The sequence below is a fragment of the Rhinopithecus roxellana genome, chromosome 3, assembly GCF_007565055.1.
Source record: "Rhinopithecus roxellana isolate Shanxi Qingling chromosome 3, ASM756505v1, whole genome shotgun sequence".
Taxonomy (NCBI): Eukaryota; Metazoa; Chordata; class Mammalia; order Primates; family Cercopithecidae; genus Rhinopithecus; species Rhinopithecus roxellana.
The window spans coordinates 41,754,371-41,772,748 of NC_044551.1; the positions used below are offsets into that span (position 1 = coordinate 41,754,371).

Genomic DNA, 18,378 nt, shown 5'->3' on the forward strand with positions numbered 1-18,378 from the left:
GTTGGAAAGAAATGTGGACAATTAAAACTGTTAGTACATTTGAGTGGTGGACTTAATATAAAAATTTGCTCTTGGGCTTTCCTTAATGTTGGTGTCAGATTCTTAATAATAAATCATTTTAGTTCAATTCCCAAATGGGGATAAAGTTTTGAAAAAATCTGGAGAGATAAAAATAGTGTCTTTGAATTTAGATTTGAGTAAAAATGTTCTCTATTCAAATTTCCTTTAATTTGATCTTCATAAAAAATAATTTTAGTGCAATTATTAAATAGAAAAGCTGGTCATTGTGTAATTTATCGAGTGCTATTATAGGCCCAGCAGGGAGCTAAGTGTTTGCATTCCTTTACCTATTCAAAATCCAGAGCTCAAGGGGAGGGCTTCCTGTGCATTTCTTCTTTGATACCTTCCAGCAGCTTTAAGATGTCAGTGCTGTTATTAGCCCCATTTCACAGGCCAGGAAGCTGAGACTCAGAAAAGTTAAGCTGAGGCTGGATGTGGTGGCTCATGCCTGTAATCCTAGCACTTTGGGAGGCTGAAGCGGACAGATACTTGAACCCAGGAGTTCGAGACCACCATCCTGGGCAATATGACGAAACCCCATCTCTACAAAAAAATACAAAAATTAGCCTGGTGTGGTGGCATGTGCCTGTGGTACCAGCTATTTGACAGGCTGAGATGGGAGGATTGCTTGAGCCTCGAAGGTGGAGGTTGCAGTGAGTTGAGATTGCACCACTGCACTCCAGCCTGGGCAACATAGTGAGACCCCGTGGAAAAAAAAGAAAGAGAGAAAGAAAGAAAGAAAGAGAAAGGAAGAAAGGAAGGAAGGAAGGAAGGAAGGAAGGAAGGAAGGAAGGAAGGAAGGAAGGAAGAAAGGGAGGGAGGGAGGGAGGGAAGGAGAGAAGGAGAGAAAGAGAGAAAGAAAGGAAAGAAAAAAAAGTTAAGTTACTTGCCCAATCATTCAGCTTGAGACCAGCAGAGCTGAGATTTGAACCCGGGTCTATGTAGTCTCTCTTCCCACCGTTCCTCACTTTTTTGCCTACAGCAGCACATCTGCTCCAAATGCCTGTGGACTAAATAAACAGGAGTGATCATGCAAGTTAGCACTGAGAGGTAGCACTCTCACAAGGCAACAGCATGGAGTCAGGAGGCCTGGACTTGGATTGTGACTCTATGTGGCTATTCCCACTGGACCCCCGTATCCTCATAGGCTAAATGGGGGATTTGGATAGATATTTGGAAAGTAACACAAACCATAATCCCTTGGACCTTAATTTTAATTAGTAATTTTACAGTTAGTACTTGAGTCCTCAAATTGTACTAAAAATATGCCAACGGTACAGATATTATTCAAAGTAGCATTTGAACTTAAAGTCCCAAGATTTCACTTCAAAGACTGGTTCTACTTTTGAGTGACTTTGGGCCAGTATTTTTAGCTCTCTGACTCTCAGTTTCAGACAGTAGCAGTCCTAACCTCTCTCATTGATCATGTAGACCCAGTGAGATAACCCACGTGAAGGAGCTGAGCACCGAATAAATACCTATGTCTTAAATAAAAGACAGTACAATGAATCATCCCTGTAAAATTATCTAACATACAATTAGCATAAATCTGTTTTTGTGTTTTCTAATCACTTAGCAATTCTTTGATAGGTAGTGTATATATATATGTATGGATATGTATGTATATATATACATATATATACATATATATGTATATATATGTAAATATATATTATATATTATATATATGTAGTTAGATAAGTAGTTTTTTTAAATATAAGTTTCCACAAGGAAAGGAAATGAACTTTTGTTCTCACTTCGTAAGATCCTTGAGACAGGGACAATGTCTGTCTGGTTTATAGCCATCCTCCCCAGGCCAGCACAGCATCTGGTCCACGTTAGGTGCTCACTGAGTATGTGATGAATGAATGACAACATGTCCGTACCTCTGTGATGCCACAGTTCAGAGCCAGGGTGGACATTCCCATGAACATTCCTCACACCCTACCACCTGCCAGCACCGTTGACTAGGTAGAGTACTCTTCCTCATTTTTTCCCTGTATCCTGGGCTTACCTCTATGAATACACTAACACCTTTAAAGAGAAATGTTTCTCTTTTAAGTATGTTTCCCCCCATGAGACTCTAAACAAATCAAGATCAAGGATGGATCTTAATCGTCTTGGGCTCATCAGACCTCATAGTAAATGACATAGAGTAAGTCATCTGTAAATATTTGTTAAACTGAATTGAATCAATAGACAGAGTTTGGAGATTTCTAACAGCAGAAAGTATGGCCTTGAAGTTACACCTATTTTATAGGAATAGCAAATAAGCACATGGAAAATGCTCTATATCATTAGTCCTTGAGGGAATATATGAGAAAATCACAATATGAAAGCACTACACATTCCCTATGGTGACTAAAATGTTAAAACTGACAATACCAAGTGTTTGTGATGTTGTGGAACAACTGGAACTCTCATACCATATTGCCAGGAATGCAAACTGGTATAACCACTTTGGAAAATAGTTGGGCAGTTTTTTCTTAATAAAATTAAACATATATCTTCCGTATTAACCAGAAATCCCATCCTAGGTATTTATATAAGATAAACGAAAAAAAAATATGTCCACTCAAGGATGTATATGTGAATTTTCACAGTAGCTCAGTTAACAATAGCCAAAACTGGAAACCACACAAATGTCCTTCAACTGGTGAATGAATAAGCAAATTGTGATATGTCCATTTATTGGAATACTACTCAGCAATAAAAAGGAACAAACTACTGATACAACAGCGTAGATGAATCTCAAATACATTATACTAAGTAAACTATTCCCAATTCAAGACCACATAGTACATGATTCCATTCAAATGAAGTTTTAGAAAACGCAAAATTACAAGGACGGAAAGTAGAGACCAGGAGTTGGGAGAAGAGACAAACTGCAAGGGAATACAAACAAACTTTGTGGCAAAATGGAAATGTTAGACAGGGTCTTGCTCTGTTGCCCAGGCTGGAGGGCAGTGACATAATCATAGCTCACTGTAGCCTCTGACTCCTGGGTCCAAGCAGTCCTCAGCCTCCTGAGTAGCTGAGATTACAGGTGCAAACTATCATGCTCAGCTCTATGATGGAAATACGCTAAAATGGCATAGTGGTGGTAGTTACAGGACTGTATATGTTTGTCAAACTCATTGAACTTTATAGTTAAATGAGTGTATGTAAGTTATACTTCAATAAAGCTGATTTTAAAAATATATGTTTACTCTTTTGTTTAAATGACTTTTTGAGGTAGTGAATATTCTGTCCCTGGAGAATTTCGAAGACAAGCTGAACGGGTTTCTATCAAGCATGTTGTAGAGGGCATTCCTGAGTTGGGCGCAAGCCCAGAATAGATGGCCTTTAGAGGTTATGGAATTTAGAGTTTTGGAATTTAGGCTTAAAATCAGTATTATGCACAGTAGAAAGAACAATGGTCCAGGAGTCAAGAGTCATTCATTCATTTACTTGTTCATTGTTTACTAAACCCCTACTGTGTGCCTGACATGGCTCAATGATGTTGAGTTAAGTTGATTTGAGATGGGTTTCTTTTTTCTTTTCTTTTCTTTTTTTTTGAGATGGAGTCTTGCTCTGTCGCCCAGGCTGTAGTGCAGTGGCGATCTCGGCTTACTGCAAGCTCTGCCTCCTGGGTTTACGCCATTCTCCTGCCTCAGCCTCCCAAGTAGCTGGGACTACAGGCACCTGCCACCTCGCCTGGCTAGTTTTTTTTTTTTTTTTTTTTTTTTTTTTTTGTATTTTTTAGTAGAGACGGGGTTTCACTGTGTTAGCCAGGATGGTCTTGATCTCCTGACCTCGTGATCCGCCCGTCTCGGCCTCCCAAAGAGCTGGGATTACAGGCTTGAGCCACCACGCCCGGCCAAGATGGGTTTCTATGCAATCACATCTAAAAAATCCTAACCAATATAAGCCCAGAACTAGGTATTAAATTGCGGGATACTGACTATAAGCACCAAAAGAGGAGGTCAATGAGAGGCTTGAGGAGTCAGGGAGACTACCCACTTACCTCCACTGCCACAGTCTTGGTCCAGGCTGTCGCCTCCTCTCACCTGGACAGTTACAGCAGCCTTCTCACTGCTCTCCCTGAGTCTACTTAACTGCCTTGGGTGAATTCTATACACAGAAACCAGAGAATTTCAGTGGCCACCTGAAATCCAGATATGACCCCATTGCCTTCCTGCCTAAAAATTCTTCCATGGTGTCTCACTGCCCCAGATTTAAGTCCAGATTCCTCAACATAGGTGAAAGAACCTTTAGTGACATAGCTCTGGATTGAAAGGAGATCAGCTAGGGAAGTGCTGTGGCATCCCTGCAGGCCAGAGTGGGGAGAAGGATTGGGAAAGGATGAAATGGAGAGATGTTTAGGAAGTAAAACCATCTCATTCTGGCCCTGGCCGTACAACCCAAGCCTGTTTCCCAGGTCATCCAGTCACGAGTTAGGTGATGTCAAAGGTCTCTTTCAGTTCCACGTTATACATTTATGCTTTTTGGTATGTTACCCGGGCTGCCCCTCTGTCTCTTGTCTCTCTGTGTGTTCCCATCACTCAACAAACACCTTTAAGAAAATTACTATCTGCAGATATGAGTCACAGATTATAACTGGCTTAATTTGCAGGAGGCTTCACAGCCCATCCTGCTAACATGATCCTCTGCCCAGAGGATCCCAAGGGTCATGTTACTGACCTGACGTACAAAAGAAAACCTAGTGAGTGTCCTTTGAAATGGAGAAGAGGGAATATACTTATAACCATTAATAGTCTTCTGGACAATGATCGTCCTCTGGAATCTAGCAAAATGGAGGCAGCGGAAGAAGGAATGGCTCAGTCTTTCAGATCTTTCAGATGCTGGGGGTCCAAGGCACTGAAAACACTACTTGTTTCCTTCTAATCAAGTAGAAAGGTCACTGAACTGGCCATACATTGATGGGCCACTCAGTCTTGGCTTGACCTTGACAATGCCACTTGACCTCTAGCTCAATTTATTTACCAATCAGTCAAATGCAATAAGGACAGCTCAAGCTCATTCAACAGTTCACATTATTTTCAAGTTCACAAGTGGTACATATTGATTAAAGAAAAGTATAAAGCGTGAATACACAAAAAGGAAAAAATATTTCTTCATCTCACCATCCAGACATAAGCAGATGTTTTTCTGTTTTAACCAAAATGGGATGCAATTACACATCCCCTTCTGTACCCAATTATTTTCTTTAACAATATATTGTGAGCATCTTTCCACGTCATTAAACTTTCTTCTACATTATCATACTCAGATGTGACTGGATGCCCATGGTATTCTCCAGTTGAGGCCAGTCTTCTGTATTTCATTTCACCCCCTAAAACACACATGCAATTCCAAAAACACTGCCAGACACTGTATATTTTACTGAAGACTTTGTGGGCCATGGAGGAGAGAGTCATATGGCCCAGCATCCAACAAACACCCTCAAACGTCCTACTTGACAGCTCTTGATAGTTTAACTTTCTTGCTCTCTCGTTAGTCTCTCAACCCTAGCTCTTCTAGTCTGCTTTTCTACCCCATGCACCAAAACAACAGCCAGGTGGATGCCTCTTGGTGGTTGATTTTTCTTTGCTCATTCGTTTCTTTAATAAATACTGAGCACCTACCATATGATGAGCATTGTTTTGGGTGCTGAGGGATTCATCATTCAACAAAAGGAGAAAACCTTGGCTTTCATGGACCTAATTCTTCACTGCTTGTGATTCCATTGAAGGAAGTTTCATAATTTATTTAATAGTCTCCTGTTTTGGGATGTCTATCTATACTTTTTCCATTTCCCTACATCTCCATGATAAACAATACTGAGGTGAACATCTTTGTGGCTTAGGCTTGCAAGTCACAATTTTCAAATATATTTTCCCTTGACAGATCTTGCTTTTTATTGTTTTTGAGACTGAGTCTCACTCTGTTGCCCAGGCTGGAGTACAGTGGTGCAATCTCGACTCACTGTAACCTCTGCCTCCCGGGTTCAAGCAATCCTCGTGCCTCAGACTCCCAAGTAACTGGGACTACAGGTGTGGGACATCACGCCCAGCTAATTTTTGTATTTTTGGTAGAGATGGGGTTTCACCATGTTGGCCAGGCTGGGCTAGACCTCCTGACCTCAGGTGATCCACCTGCCTTGGCCTCCCAAAGTGCTGGGATTACAGGCATGAGCCACCGTGCCCAGCCAGAGCTTGCTTTTCTCATGATGATCTTGAGAGATTTTACTGGGAAAAAAAAAAAAAAAAAAGGCAAGGGCTGAGAAAAAAACAAGTAATTTCCCCAAGATTACATATTTGGTAGCAGATAAAAAGCACCTTTTCAGGAGGAAAACATGAATCCATACCACCTGGAGCCAGATGACCTTTGAGCTCCTTTCTCATGAACAGTGGCAGCTGGCATTGACAGAGCATTCACTGTGTGCCACCAACCCCAACCTGTACCATCCCATTTAATCCTCTTATACTGTCATCCCCATTCCACAGATGAGCACATGGACAGCAAGTGACAGCAGGGCTTGGAGTCAGGTGGGTCTAATACCAAAACCCACACTCTGAAGTACTCCTCTACCGTGCCTCACTACTCTCTGAATGTCTAATTCCACCCACAGCACATTTGTCTTACAGTCTTAAAAACTGCATAGGAATTTGTTAATGCTTCTAACAAATACCTTTTCTATGCAGGCCAATTGTTATTACTTTAAGTGGTTTTTACCATAATCAACAATAAATGTCACTCCCTCTCTGTGACATTTTTACATTTTATAATCTCATGTGCTATTACATTTGATTCTCACATAAATGCTCATACTTCAAGGCTCAACCAAACACCTATTTCTGCAAGAAAACCTCTCCAACTGCCCCCTGGAAGTTCCTATTCCTCAGCCTTAGAGGCCATCATACTGCAGTTTTTCCAGGCTGTACTGTTATTCTCTGTCCCTGGGAGTAGCAACTAGACCTTACTCATTCCCAATGCGAGGAATTCTGTCTGGCTCACAACAGGTATTTTATAAAAGTTTGCCAGTGAAGCAGCACCATTAGGCACTTTGTAGATTCCTGGAAGGAAAATGAGAACTAGAAATCAGGGGCCTTCACCCCAGCACCACCACCACATCTACTTTGAGCTCAGCTATTTCAGGTGGCTTGAGTCCTGTCTGGTGCTTTATTGCTAAAAATGGATGGATGACTGGATAGATGGGAGGAAGGGAGGGGGAGTGGAAAGAAATGAAGGAAGGCAGTGAGAGAAGAGAGGAGATAAGGGAAGGTGAACAGATAGACGGAAGTAAAGAAGGACAGATAGATGGATGAAAGGATGGAGAATAGGATGAATAATTGAATTAAAAAAGGAAGGAGGAAAAGAAGGAAGGAAGAAGGGAAGAAAGGAAAGAAACAAGGAAGAAGGAAAGCACAGTTGAATGGATATGAAGGAAGAAAAGTATAAATAAATGATTGGATGGAAAAAAGATAGTAAAAGTATGGGAAGGAGGGAAGAAGAGAAGAAAGAAGGAGGAAACAAGGAGAAACAGAGAGAAGGAAGAAAACATCAGCTTGGTTGAACAGGAGATTCAGGGCTGATTTATCTAGAACCACACTTCGAGAATCACATGCTCCTAAGAGGATCAGGTAAGAAAGTCCTTCTTCACCAAGATTTTACATTCCAAGCTTTAACCAATATTTCATATGTTAGATTCACCCAGAGCTCAGAAAAGTACAGAGTTTGTTCTTACAAGAAGGATTAAATTTGTCTAGATAGTCAAACTTGATAGTTAGGACTCCAAAACTAAACCTCTAAGGAACAAGAAAATTAATCTGTAAAGATACATTGGCTGGGCACAGTGGCTCACACTTGTAATCCCAGCATTTGGGGAGGCCCAGAGAGGTGGATCACTTTGAGCCCAGGCATTTGAGACCAGCCTGGGCATCATAGTGATACCCCCCAATCTTTATAAAAATAAATAAACAAACAAGAAAGGAGCATTTATTTTCTAATGCATTGAAGAGACAAAATTATGAGGCACAGAAGATCAACAAGGAAACAGAAGTTCTGAACACCACTATAAACATGCTAGACCTCAAAAACATCTACAGACCACTTCAATCAACAAAAGTATAGTATACATTCTCATTTAATGTACATGAAACATTCTCTAGGATAGACCATATACCAGGTCATAAAACAAACTTGAATAAATTTAAAAGGATTGAAATCATATATAGTATGTTCTCTGATAACAATGGTGTGAAATTAGAAATCAATGACAGAATTAAATTTGGGAAATTCACAAATATATGGAAATTTAAAAACACACTCCTAAAAAACCATTGCATTAAAAAAATTCCAAGGCAAATTAGGAAAATCTTTTCAATAATAAAAATGAAGACAAAATATATCAAAACACTTGGGATACAGCCAAATCAGTGCTTAGAGGGAAATTTACACCTACACTACAAAAAAAAAGAAGAAAGATATCTAATCAATAATCTTAAGACTAGAAGAAAAGCAGAGTAACCTAAACCTAGAGCAAGCAGAAGAAATGAAATAATAAAATTTAGGGCCAAAAATAATGAAATAGATGATAGAAAAATATCAAGGAAATCAAGGAAATTAAAAGTTGGTTCTTCAACAAGATTAACAAAATTGACAAACCTTAATCTAGATGGATCAAGAAAAAAAGAGAGAAGATTCAAATTGTTAAAATCAGGAATGAAAAGGGGGGCATTATTACAGATCATATATAAATAAAATGGATTATAAAGGATTACTATGAACAACTGTATGCCAACAAGTTAGATAATTTACATGAAATGGACAAATTCCTGGAAAGCCTTAAAATAGCAAAACTGTTTCAGGAAGAAATAGAACATCTGACTAGACTTGAAACAAGTAAAAAGATGGAATTACTAATCAAAAAACTACCCACAGAGAAAAGCCCAGGACCAGAATTCACTAGTACATTCTACCAAATTTTGGAAGAATTCTTCACAAACTTCCAAAAAATAGAAGAGGAAGAAACACTTCCCACCTCATCCTATGAAAGCCAGTATTACTATGATACAAAAATCAGACCAAAACATCACACAAAAACCATAGACCAATATCGTTTATGAATGTAGACAGAAAAATTTCAACAAAATACTAGTAAGCAGAACACAGCAATTTATCAGAAGAATTAGACACCATGACCAGCTGGTAAATGTCCCAGGAATGCAAGATTAACATCTGAAATGTCAATTAATGTAATACCTTTGTCAATACAATAAAGGACAAAAACCACATGATCATTTCAATAGATGCAGAAAAAGCATTTGACAAAATTCAACACTTCTTCATAATAATAATAAAGAAAAACCTCAACAAAATAGGAATAGAAGGGAATATTCTTAACCTAATAGAGGGCATCTATAAAAAACCCACAGCTAAATCACACTCAGTGGTGAAAGACCAACTGCTTCCCCCAAGACCAGGAACAAGATGAGGATACCTATTCCCCCTATTTATATTCAACATTGTACTTGAGGTTCCTGCCAGGGCAATTAGGCAAGAAAACAAAATAAAAGGCACCCAGAATGGAAAGGAAGAGATAAAGCTATCTCTACTTAATTCACGTTTCTGACCAATATCTCCTTGTCATGGTGGACACGAATTAATTCATTACAGCACACTTACTAATTGCCTTAAGAGATGCCAAGTTTTGCACTGCGGACATAGAGATGAACCAACCAGTTGTGTGGCCTGCCCTTAAGCAGCTTCTAGACAGCTTGGGGAGATGAGACCAGCCAACATCTGTAAAATAAGGTGGAAAGTGACCAGAGTTACATGCGGGCACAGATGAAGAGAGTCTATTGGAGCTCAGAGGAAAGTTGAGGGGGTCACTTCTAGCTGGGGCTAGATCAAGGGAGCCTTCTAGAGTTGGAGCATCAGGGCTGGGCTTTAAATGTTGGAGAGGATTTCATTAAGTTAACAGCATAACAAGAGCAAGGTTGCTCTTCCTAAAGGCCTATAGCGTATTCAAGCACCAGGAACCCCAGAGTAGCTGCTGTGGGTAGTGAGTGAGGGAGAGCTGGGAGATGGTCTGTACAAGTGAACTGAAACCTAGAATACCACACTAAGAGCTGAGGCTTCAGGCTGAACTGAGGAAGCTTTGGATGGTGTTTGAGCACAGAGGAGACCTGGGCAGACACCATTGGGATAGGCAGAGTCCTATGCTTCCTTCAAAATCTTGCTAGATGATAACATCTTCTGGAAAGCTTGATAAAATGGAGATCCCAGGCTTGGGTACAGGAAATGTCGATTGAGTCATTCTGGGAAGTGGTGTTGAGTGGCTGGGTGATGATAGCAGAGGGACAAGTCTGGTTTTGATTTGTGTTTCTCATATCAGGGCTGACCAAGCCTCACCTCATTCAGTCTAAGTCCTCTGTCTACTATGCGTGAAAACTTACGTCCTTCTACTGTGTCAGGGGAGGGGTGGGAGATAAACAGAGCACGGGGATATTTCTGTGGTGTGATGCATGGGAGGGTCAATGGGGAAATGGCTCCTACCCTTGGTGACCCTAACCCCAGCGAACCCAGCCCAACACTCATGAGACTGTGGCCATTCCCTCTCTCCCTCAAGCCTTGTGGGTGCTGGAAAGAGGTGGCCTGGCCAACTGGGATGAACTTTGGCTTAGTGTTATCACTTTTCCTGAGAAACCCAAAGTGGCCAAGTAATTCAAAGGTCTTTTATGACCAGGAGAACAAAAGTCAGTCCCAGCCATTAGCTATTGATTACTCTTTGCCACACCTTGAGCAAGATCTTTGACCAGATTTTACAGAGAGTGGAACTGAGGTCTTGGGGTTATTCCAACAGGCAGCTGTATGATGCCAAGATGTCTTATCAAACTTTTAGGTGGGTGTGTTCTGAGAGAGAAGCCATCAGAATTCACATCCACTAAAGTTGTGTGTGCTGGAGTCAGGGAGAGAGACTCAGTCTCCTGTACTCAGAAGACAGAGTTACACTTAACACCAGGAGTCTTCCTCTCCTGGCAGAAGTGTCGATGACAATCTATATCAAGAACTTTAGAAAGGCCTGGGACCAGTAGCCATGGCTATCACCTGTAATCCCAGCACTTTGGGAGGGCAAGGTGTGGGGACCACTAGAGACCACCCTGGAGAGCTTAGTGAGACCATCTGTCTACAAAAAAATAACATAAAAATAAAAAAGGCCGGGCGTGGTGGCTCATGCCTATAATCCCAGCACTTTGGGGGGCTGAGGTAGGCAGATCACTTGAGGTCAGGAGTTCGGGACCAGCCTGGCCAACATGGTGAAACCCCACCTCTACTAAAAATACAAAATCAGCTGGGTGCAGTGACAGGTGCCTGTAGTCCCAGCTACTCAGGAGGCTGAGGCAGGAGAATCACTTGAACCCAGGAGGCGGAGGCTGTAGTGAGCCGAGATCGCACCATTGCACTCTAGCCTAGGTGACAAAGGAAGACTGTCTTAAAAAAAAAAGAAAGAAAGAAAGAAAGAAAAAGAAAAAAATATCTATACCCTTTAGTTCGGCAACTCCATGTCCAGGAATCTCTGAAAAGAAATTAATCTTCTCTGTGGATGAGGTTCTACATACAGAGGTGTTCAATGTAGGGTTATTCACCCCAGCTGAAAAGCAAAATTCAACTTCGTCCACGCTAGCAATAGATGAATTGCTAATATTTGTTGAATCTGGCTGTTGGCAAAGCATTTTCCCTGCACTATCTCATTAAATCCTTACAGGAGCTCAGTAGGATAGATACTGGTATTGTCCTCATTTTGCAGATAAGAAAACTGGGGCACAGAGAGATTAACACACCCCAAATTACAGAGCTAGTAGCACATCAGAGCCAGCACTTAATAGCAGCATTAAAAAAAAAAAAAAGCTTATAGTTGGGCATGGTGGCTCACACCTGTAATCCCAGCACTTTGGGAGGCTGAAGTGGGCAGATCACTTGAGGTCAGGAGTTCGAGACCAGCCTGAGCAACATGGCAAAACCCTGTCTCTACAAAAAAGTACAAAAATTCGCTGAGTGTGGTGGCATGCACCTGTGGTCCCAGCTACTCAGGAGGCTGAGGTGGGAGGATCACCTGAGCCTGGGAGGAAGAGGTTGCAGTGAGCAGAAATCGTGCAATCCAGCCTGGGCAATGGAAGTAAAATCTTGTCTCAGAAAAAAAAAAAAAAAAAAAAAAGCTTCTGTTGATGATATTAAGCAATAATAACAAAAATGACTCTGATATTTATTTTTAAAGACTTCAAAGAAATACTCCAAACTACTAGAGATCCTCTCAAGGTACGGGGTGTATGAGTGTTTTGTGACATTTTTGGTAGCAGAGAAGGAGGGTTTGTTTCTACTTTTTGCTACTTTTCACAGTGATAAATTTTCATAATTTAGGGGAGAAAATGAACTTACGGTGTTTATAAAAACACAAATTAAAAATAAGATGGTTCTTAAACGGTTATATTTCAGATAATAGGGTAGCTATTGGGGACAGTAAGAATCTTGGTGGAACTGTCCCCGCAGACCTTGGAAATGTTTCTGACTGGCCCACTTTAATCGGACTTAGCATCACCTCAGACGTGTGCGGGGACAGCAGAGCAGAGAAGCCAGGACAGGGAAAGGCTCAGAAAACGAGCCCCAGGAGAAAAGCTCCAGACCCTTAGTCCTACATCATGTGAGTGGCCCCGGGGGGGAGGGGGGTTTCCAATGGCATATCTGGTCCCAAGGCAGATGGGAGAGCCTGTGTCTCCCTCTTTCCTCTGCAGAGCAGAGATGGGCAGATGAACATCAATGTCCCTCCAATGATGGCCACACCAGTGGGGACAGGGAGAGTAGTCCAGGGGCTGGCCCACTTCTCAATTTCCATGAGATTCCCCAAGCACCTGCTGCCCACTTCTTGAAAATGGACAAGTAATGTTTGTTCAATCTAATGTAAAAGCATGAAGAAAAAATTCTTTTAAAACTTTATTTGTCTACCATATGCTATCAAAGTTTGCTTATAGGGCACACATAGCTTCAAAACAGCCCCCATGCCCCTCCTGGAAAAATATCCAGAAACATCCTGCCCCCCGTCCCGTCCTAGTTCTCCACAGGGAGTCCTGTGGGTTGGTGGCTTGGCAGGCTGTGCAGGCCACGTGAGGACAGCAGGACTGGCAGGGCCTAGGGTCTGGGCCAAGGAGGCTGCAGAGATCAGGGCCAGAGGCGAAGGGTCCAGGGCTCTACTGAGGTCAAGGTCAGGCCAACACTGCTTCACCAGCTGCCTAAAACCCATGGCTTTATGTTTAAGGACTCAGCTAATTACAGACCTTTTCCAACATGAAATAATAGATAGCATTGTAGAAAATTTAGGGGAAAGGAAACCAACGGAGAAGTTTTTCTAAAAAAAGACCATTTTTCTAATACCTTTATTTCATTTAAAAATACATTTAATTATAAATGTATTTTCCTTTTGAAAGCAAACTGGAAGGGGAATGTTCTGTTTTTGCTTTAAACATTTCTGTCTTACTTAAATGTGTTAAGTAATATCTGCCTTTTATACCATGTTAAATTATGTCTGTTGTTATAAAAATTTGGTAAATACAAAAATAGGGCAGAAACCAAAAAAAGTATATTTTACCTAAATATCTTTATGTTTTGGAAATTTTGTTTTTGTGACGTAAAGAAAGTGCTCAGGGGCAAAAAATGTCTGTCTTTGAAAGTATATACATACAACTGGGCACAGTGGCTCACGCCTGTAATACCAGCACTTTGGGAGGCTGAGGTGGGGAGATTGCTTGAGCTCAGGAGTTAGAGACCAGCCTGGGCAACATGGTGAAACTCCATCTTCACTAAAAATACAAAAATTAGCCTGGTGTGGTGGCATGCACCTGTAATCCCATCTACTCTGGAGGCTGAGGCAGGAGATTTGCTTGAACCTGGGAGGTGGAGGTTGCAGTGAGCCAAGATTGTGCCACTGCGCTCCAGCCTGGGCAACAGAGGGGACTCCATCTTAAAAAAAAAAAAAAAAAAAGTATATACATACTACCAAATACAAAAGATACAGAGATTGGGTATATACAGTGAAATGTCTGTTTCCTTCCCTTTCTCTCCTGGTCTAATCACCCAGTTGCCCTCCCTGGGGAAAACCATTCTTGTTATTTTTCAGCCATTTTGGTAGAGGGTATCTTTACATTTGCAAATGTATATGCATACACACTTTTTGGGAGGGAGAGACAGGATCCTGTTCTATCACCCAGGCTGGAGTGCAGTGGCATGATCACGGCTTACTGCAGCCTAGACCTCCTGGGTTCAAATGATCCTCCTGCCTCTTCCCCGCAAGTAGCTAGGACTACAGGTATGCACCACCACACTCTGCTAGTTTTATATTTTTATTTTTTGTAGAGGCAGAGTCTTGCTATGTAGCCCAGGTTAGTTTAGAACTCCTAGCCTCAAGCAATCCTCTTTCCTTGACCTCTCAAAGTGTTAAGATTACAGGCGTGAGCCACCAAGCCTGGCCAGCATGCACTCTTTAGTAATTATGACTGTATGTGCAGAAGCATGTGTGTGTGAATGTGTTTGAGTGTATCATTACACTAATTGTCACACTCTGTCCTAAATCTTGCTCTTTATACAATATATCTTAGGGATCTTCCCATAGGATATGTAAAGAGTTCTGTTGGTTGCTGACCTCGATCCTATTAACCTAAAAGGTCCTTCTTGGTGTCTAACCAGAAACCCATACAACCCCCAGCCTGACACTAGCAAGGCCTGCACCTCCAAAGTAATGAGAGAGATGAGGGAGTTGGGGGGATGGGTTCAAGGACTCCCTGTTTTTCTTCCTTCTGCTCCCTCCTTCCCTCCCCTTCCTTCCCTCCCCTTCCTTCCCTCCCCTTCCTTCCTTCCCCTCCCTCCCTCCCTCCCTCTTTCCTTCCTTTCTTCCTTCTTTCCTTCCTTCCTTCCTTCCGTCTTTTCTTCCTCCCTTCCTTCTTGCTTCTTGCCTTCTAAAATGAAAACAGTTCACTCTGGTTTTTATTCACTCTGATTACTAATGCAAAACATGCTTCTCATAAAGTATTCAAATAGTATAAAAAGAAAAATAGGAGAGTGAAAGTCACTCCTACTGTTACCCAGAAATAATCACTGTTGACATTTTATTGTTCATACTTCCAATTGTTTTTCTGGAATACCCACACCAATTTTTCACCATTTTAACCATTCTGAAGTATACAGTTCAGTGGCGTTTAGTGCATTCTGAATGCTGAACAACCATCAGCACTATATAATTTCAGAATAATTTCATCACCCCAGAAGGAAATCCCATATCCACAGAAGAGTCACTCTCCATTCCCCTCTCCCGACAGCCCCTGGCAACCATGAACCTGCTTTCTAGCTCCATGGAGCTGCGTATGCTCGATATTTCACATCAGTGGAACCATACAATATGTGATCTTTTGTGTCTCACTTCTTTCACTCAGCATAATTTTTTTTTGTTTTTTGTTTTTTTATGGAGACAGAGTCTCGCTCTGTTGCCCAGGCTGGAGTGCAGTGGCGTGATCTAGGCTCACTGCAACCCCCGTCTCCCGGGTTCAAATGAATGCTCCCGCCTCAGCCTCCTGAGTAGCTGGGACTACAGGCATGTGCCACCAAGCCCGCCTAATTTTCGTATTTTTAGTAGAGGTGGGGTTTCACCATGTCGGCCAGGCTGGTCTCCAGCTCCTGGCCTCAAGCGATCCTCCCACCTTGGCCTCCCAAAGTGCTGGGATTATAGGCATGAGCCAATGTGCTCAGCCAGGCATAATGTTTTCAAGGTTTTTAAAAATGTTTTTTCTTTTTCTCTTTTTTATTTTAGAGACAGGGTCTCTCTTTGTCACTCAGGCTGGAGTACAGTGAAATGATCATACATCACTGCAGCCTCAACCTCTTTGGCTTAGGTGATCCTCCCACCTCAGCCTCCAAAATATCTGGGACTACAGGTGTAAACCCACCTAATTAAAAAAATTGTAAAGACAGAGTCTCACTATGTTGCCCAGGTTGGTCTTGAACTCTTGGCCTCAAGTGATTCACCCCCCTCAGCCTCCCAAAGTGTTGGGATTATAGGTGTGAGCCACCAGGTCCAGTCTGTTTTCAAGGTTCATCCATGCTGTAGCATGCATCAGTACTTCATTCCTTTTCATAGCCAAGTAACATTCCATTGCATGGATGTGCTATATATTGTTTATCTATTCACCAGTTGAGGGACATTTGGGCTATTTCCACCTTTGTCTGTTGTGAATAGTGCTGCTATGAACATGTAAGTTTTTATTTGAATACCTGTTTTCAGTTCTTTTGACTATATACTTGAGAGTGGGACTACTACATCAAAGGGTCATTCTAACTTCAACTTATTGAAGAAATACCAAAGTGATTTCCACAGTGGCTACATTTCCACCAGCAATGTATGAGGGTTCCAATTTCTCTACATTCATACCCAAACCTGTCATTTTCCTTCTGTTTGTTTTGTTTTATTATAACCAACCTAGTGGGTATGAAATGCTATCTCACACCTACATTTTTGTGGTTTTGAATTGCATTTCCCTAATGACTAATGATGTTAAACATCTTTTCACGTGCTTGTTGACCATTTTTATATCTTCCTTGGAGAGATATCTTTTCAAGGCCTTTGCCTTTTTTTTTTTTTTTTTTACACTTAGGGGGTACATGTGCAGGTTTGTTACATGGGTATATTGTGTGATGCTGAAGTTTGGGTTTCTATTGATCCCATCAACCAAATAGTGAACACAGTACCCAATAGGTAGTTTTTTAACCCTTGCCCTCCCACCCCTCCTCCCTGCTTTTGGAGCCCCCAGTGTCTATTGTTCCTATCTTTGTGTCCGTGCGTACCCCATGTTTAGCTCCCACTTACAAGTGAGAACATGCGACATTTGGTTTTCTGTTTCTGTGTTAATTTACTTAGGATAATGGCCTTCAGCTGCATCCATGTTGCTGCAAAGGACATGATTTTGTTCTTTTTTATGTCTTTGTCCATTTTAAAAATTGAGTAGTTTGTGTTTTTCTTGTTGAGTTGTACAAGTTCCTTTTATATTCTGGATATAAGATTCTTATCAGATACGTGATTTGCAAATATATTCTTCCATTCCGTGGGTTTTCTTTTGCATTCCTGGTAACGTTCTTTCTTGCACAAAAGTTTTTTATTTTGATGAAGTCCAACTTATCTATTTTTCATTTGTTCCTTTTGTTTTTGGTCTAAGAAACTGTTGCCAACCCAAGGTTATAAAGCTGTTCTTTTCTTAGACTTTTATAGCTTTAGCTCTTATATTTAGGATTTTATTCATTTTGAGTTAATTTTTGTACATGGTGTGTGGTAAGGTCCAACTTCATTCTTTTGCATGTGGATATTCAGTTGGCCTAGCACCATTTGTTGAAGAAACCCTTCTTTTCCCTCATTGAATGGTCTTGGCACCCTTGTTGAAAATCAATTGACCATAGTTACATAGGTTTATTTATTAACTATGTGACCATAGTTACATAGTTACATAGGATTGTCAATTCTATTCTATTGATCTATACGCATGACTATCCTTATGCCGGTAGCATGTGATTTTGATTACTGTAGCTTTGTAGTAAGTTTTGAAATTGGAAAATGTGAGTCTTAACACCTTGTTCTTCTTTTTGCAAGATTTTTTTGACTATTTGGGATCCCTTGCAATTCTATATACATTTCAGAGTCAGTTTTTCTACTTCAGCAAAATGGAATTTGTGGGATTTGGGGACTTTGATAGGGATTGCATTGAATCTGCATATTGCTTTGGGGAATATTGTTGTCTTAACAAAATCAAGACTCTACTTTCAGGGCTCATTTCTATCATTCAATACTAGAGAAGTTTCTCTGAATGTTTAGAGCACTGGAAACCAAACGGAGGAGGCAGGCATTCTTTCCTGAGCATGTAGCCAGCTCATAGTGTTGTTTTGTTGCCGCTGCCACTTTTCATTGATGATCCTTCTTCTCTTCCTTAAGGGGAGTAAGAAGGAGAGGACGCAGTCTTAGTGGTTCCCATAAAAATAAATACATTAATCACAGAAATTAAAATTGAATTTAAAAAGTGAGTCTTCTAACCCATAAGCAAAGAATGTCTGTATATTTAGGTCTTCTTTCATCTCTTTTAGCAGTGTTTTAAAGTTTCCGTAAACAAGTCTTGCTCCTTCTTGGATAAATTTATTCTTACATACTCTGCTTTTTTTGGTACTGTCCCACACAATTTTTTTTTTTTTTTTTTTTTTGAGACGGAGTCTCGCTCTGTCGCCCAGGCTGGAGTGCAGTGGCCGGATCTC

At 41.0% G+C, this 18,378-nt stretch overlaps 1 non-coding gene across 1 annotated transcript; it reads left to right on the plus strand.

Moving 5' to 3' along the window:
- The first annotated feature begins 17,883 nt into the window (after positions 1-17,883).
- On the plus strand, positions 17,884-18,098 carry LOC115896754. The gene has a single exon (XR_004056641.1). It is a non-coding gene; the product is annotated as a small nucleolar RNA U3 (small nucleolar RNA).
- Positions 18,099-18,378: the final 280 nt, after the last annotated feature.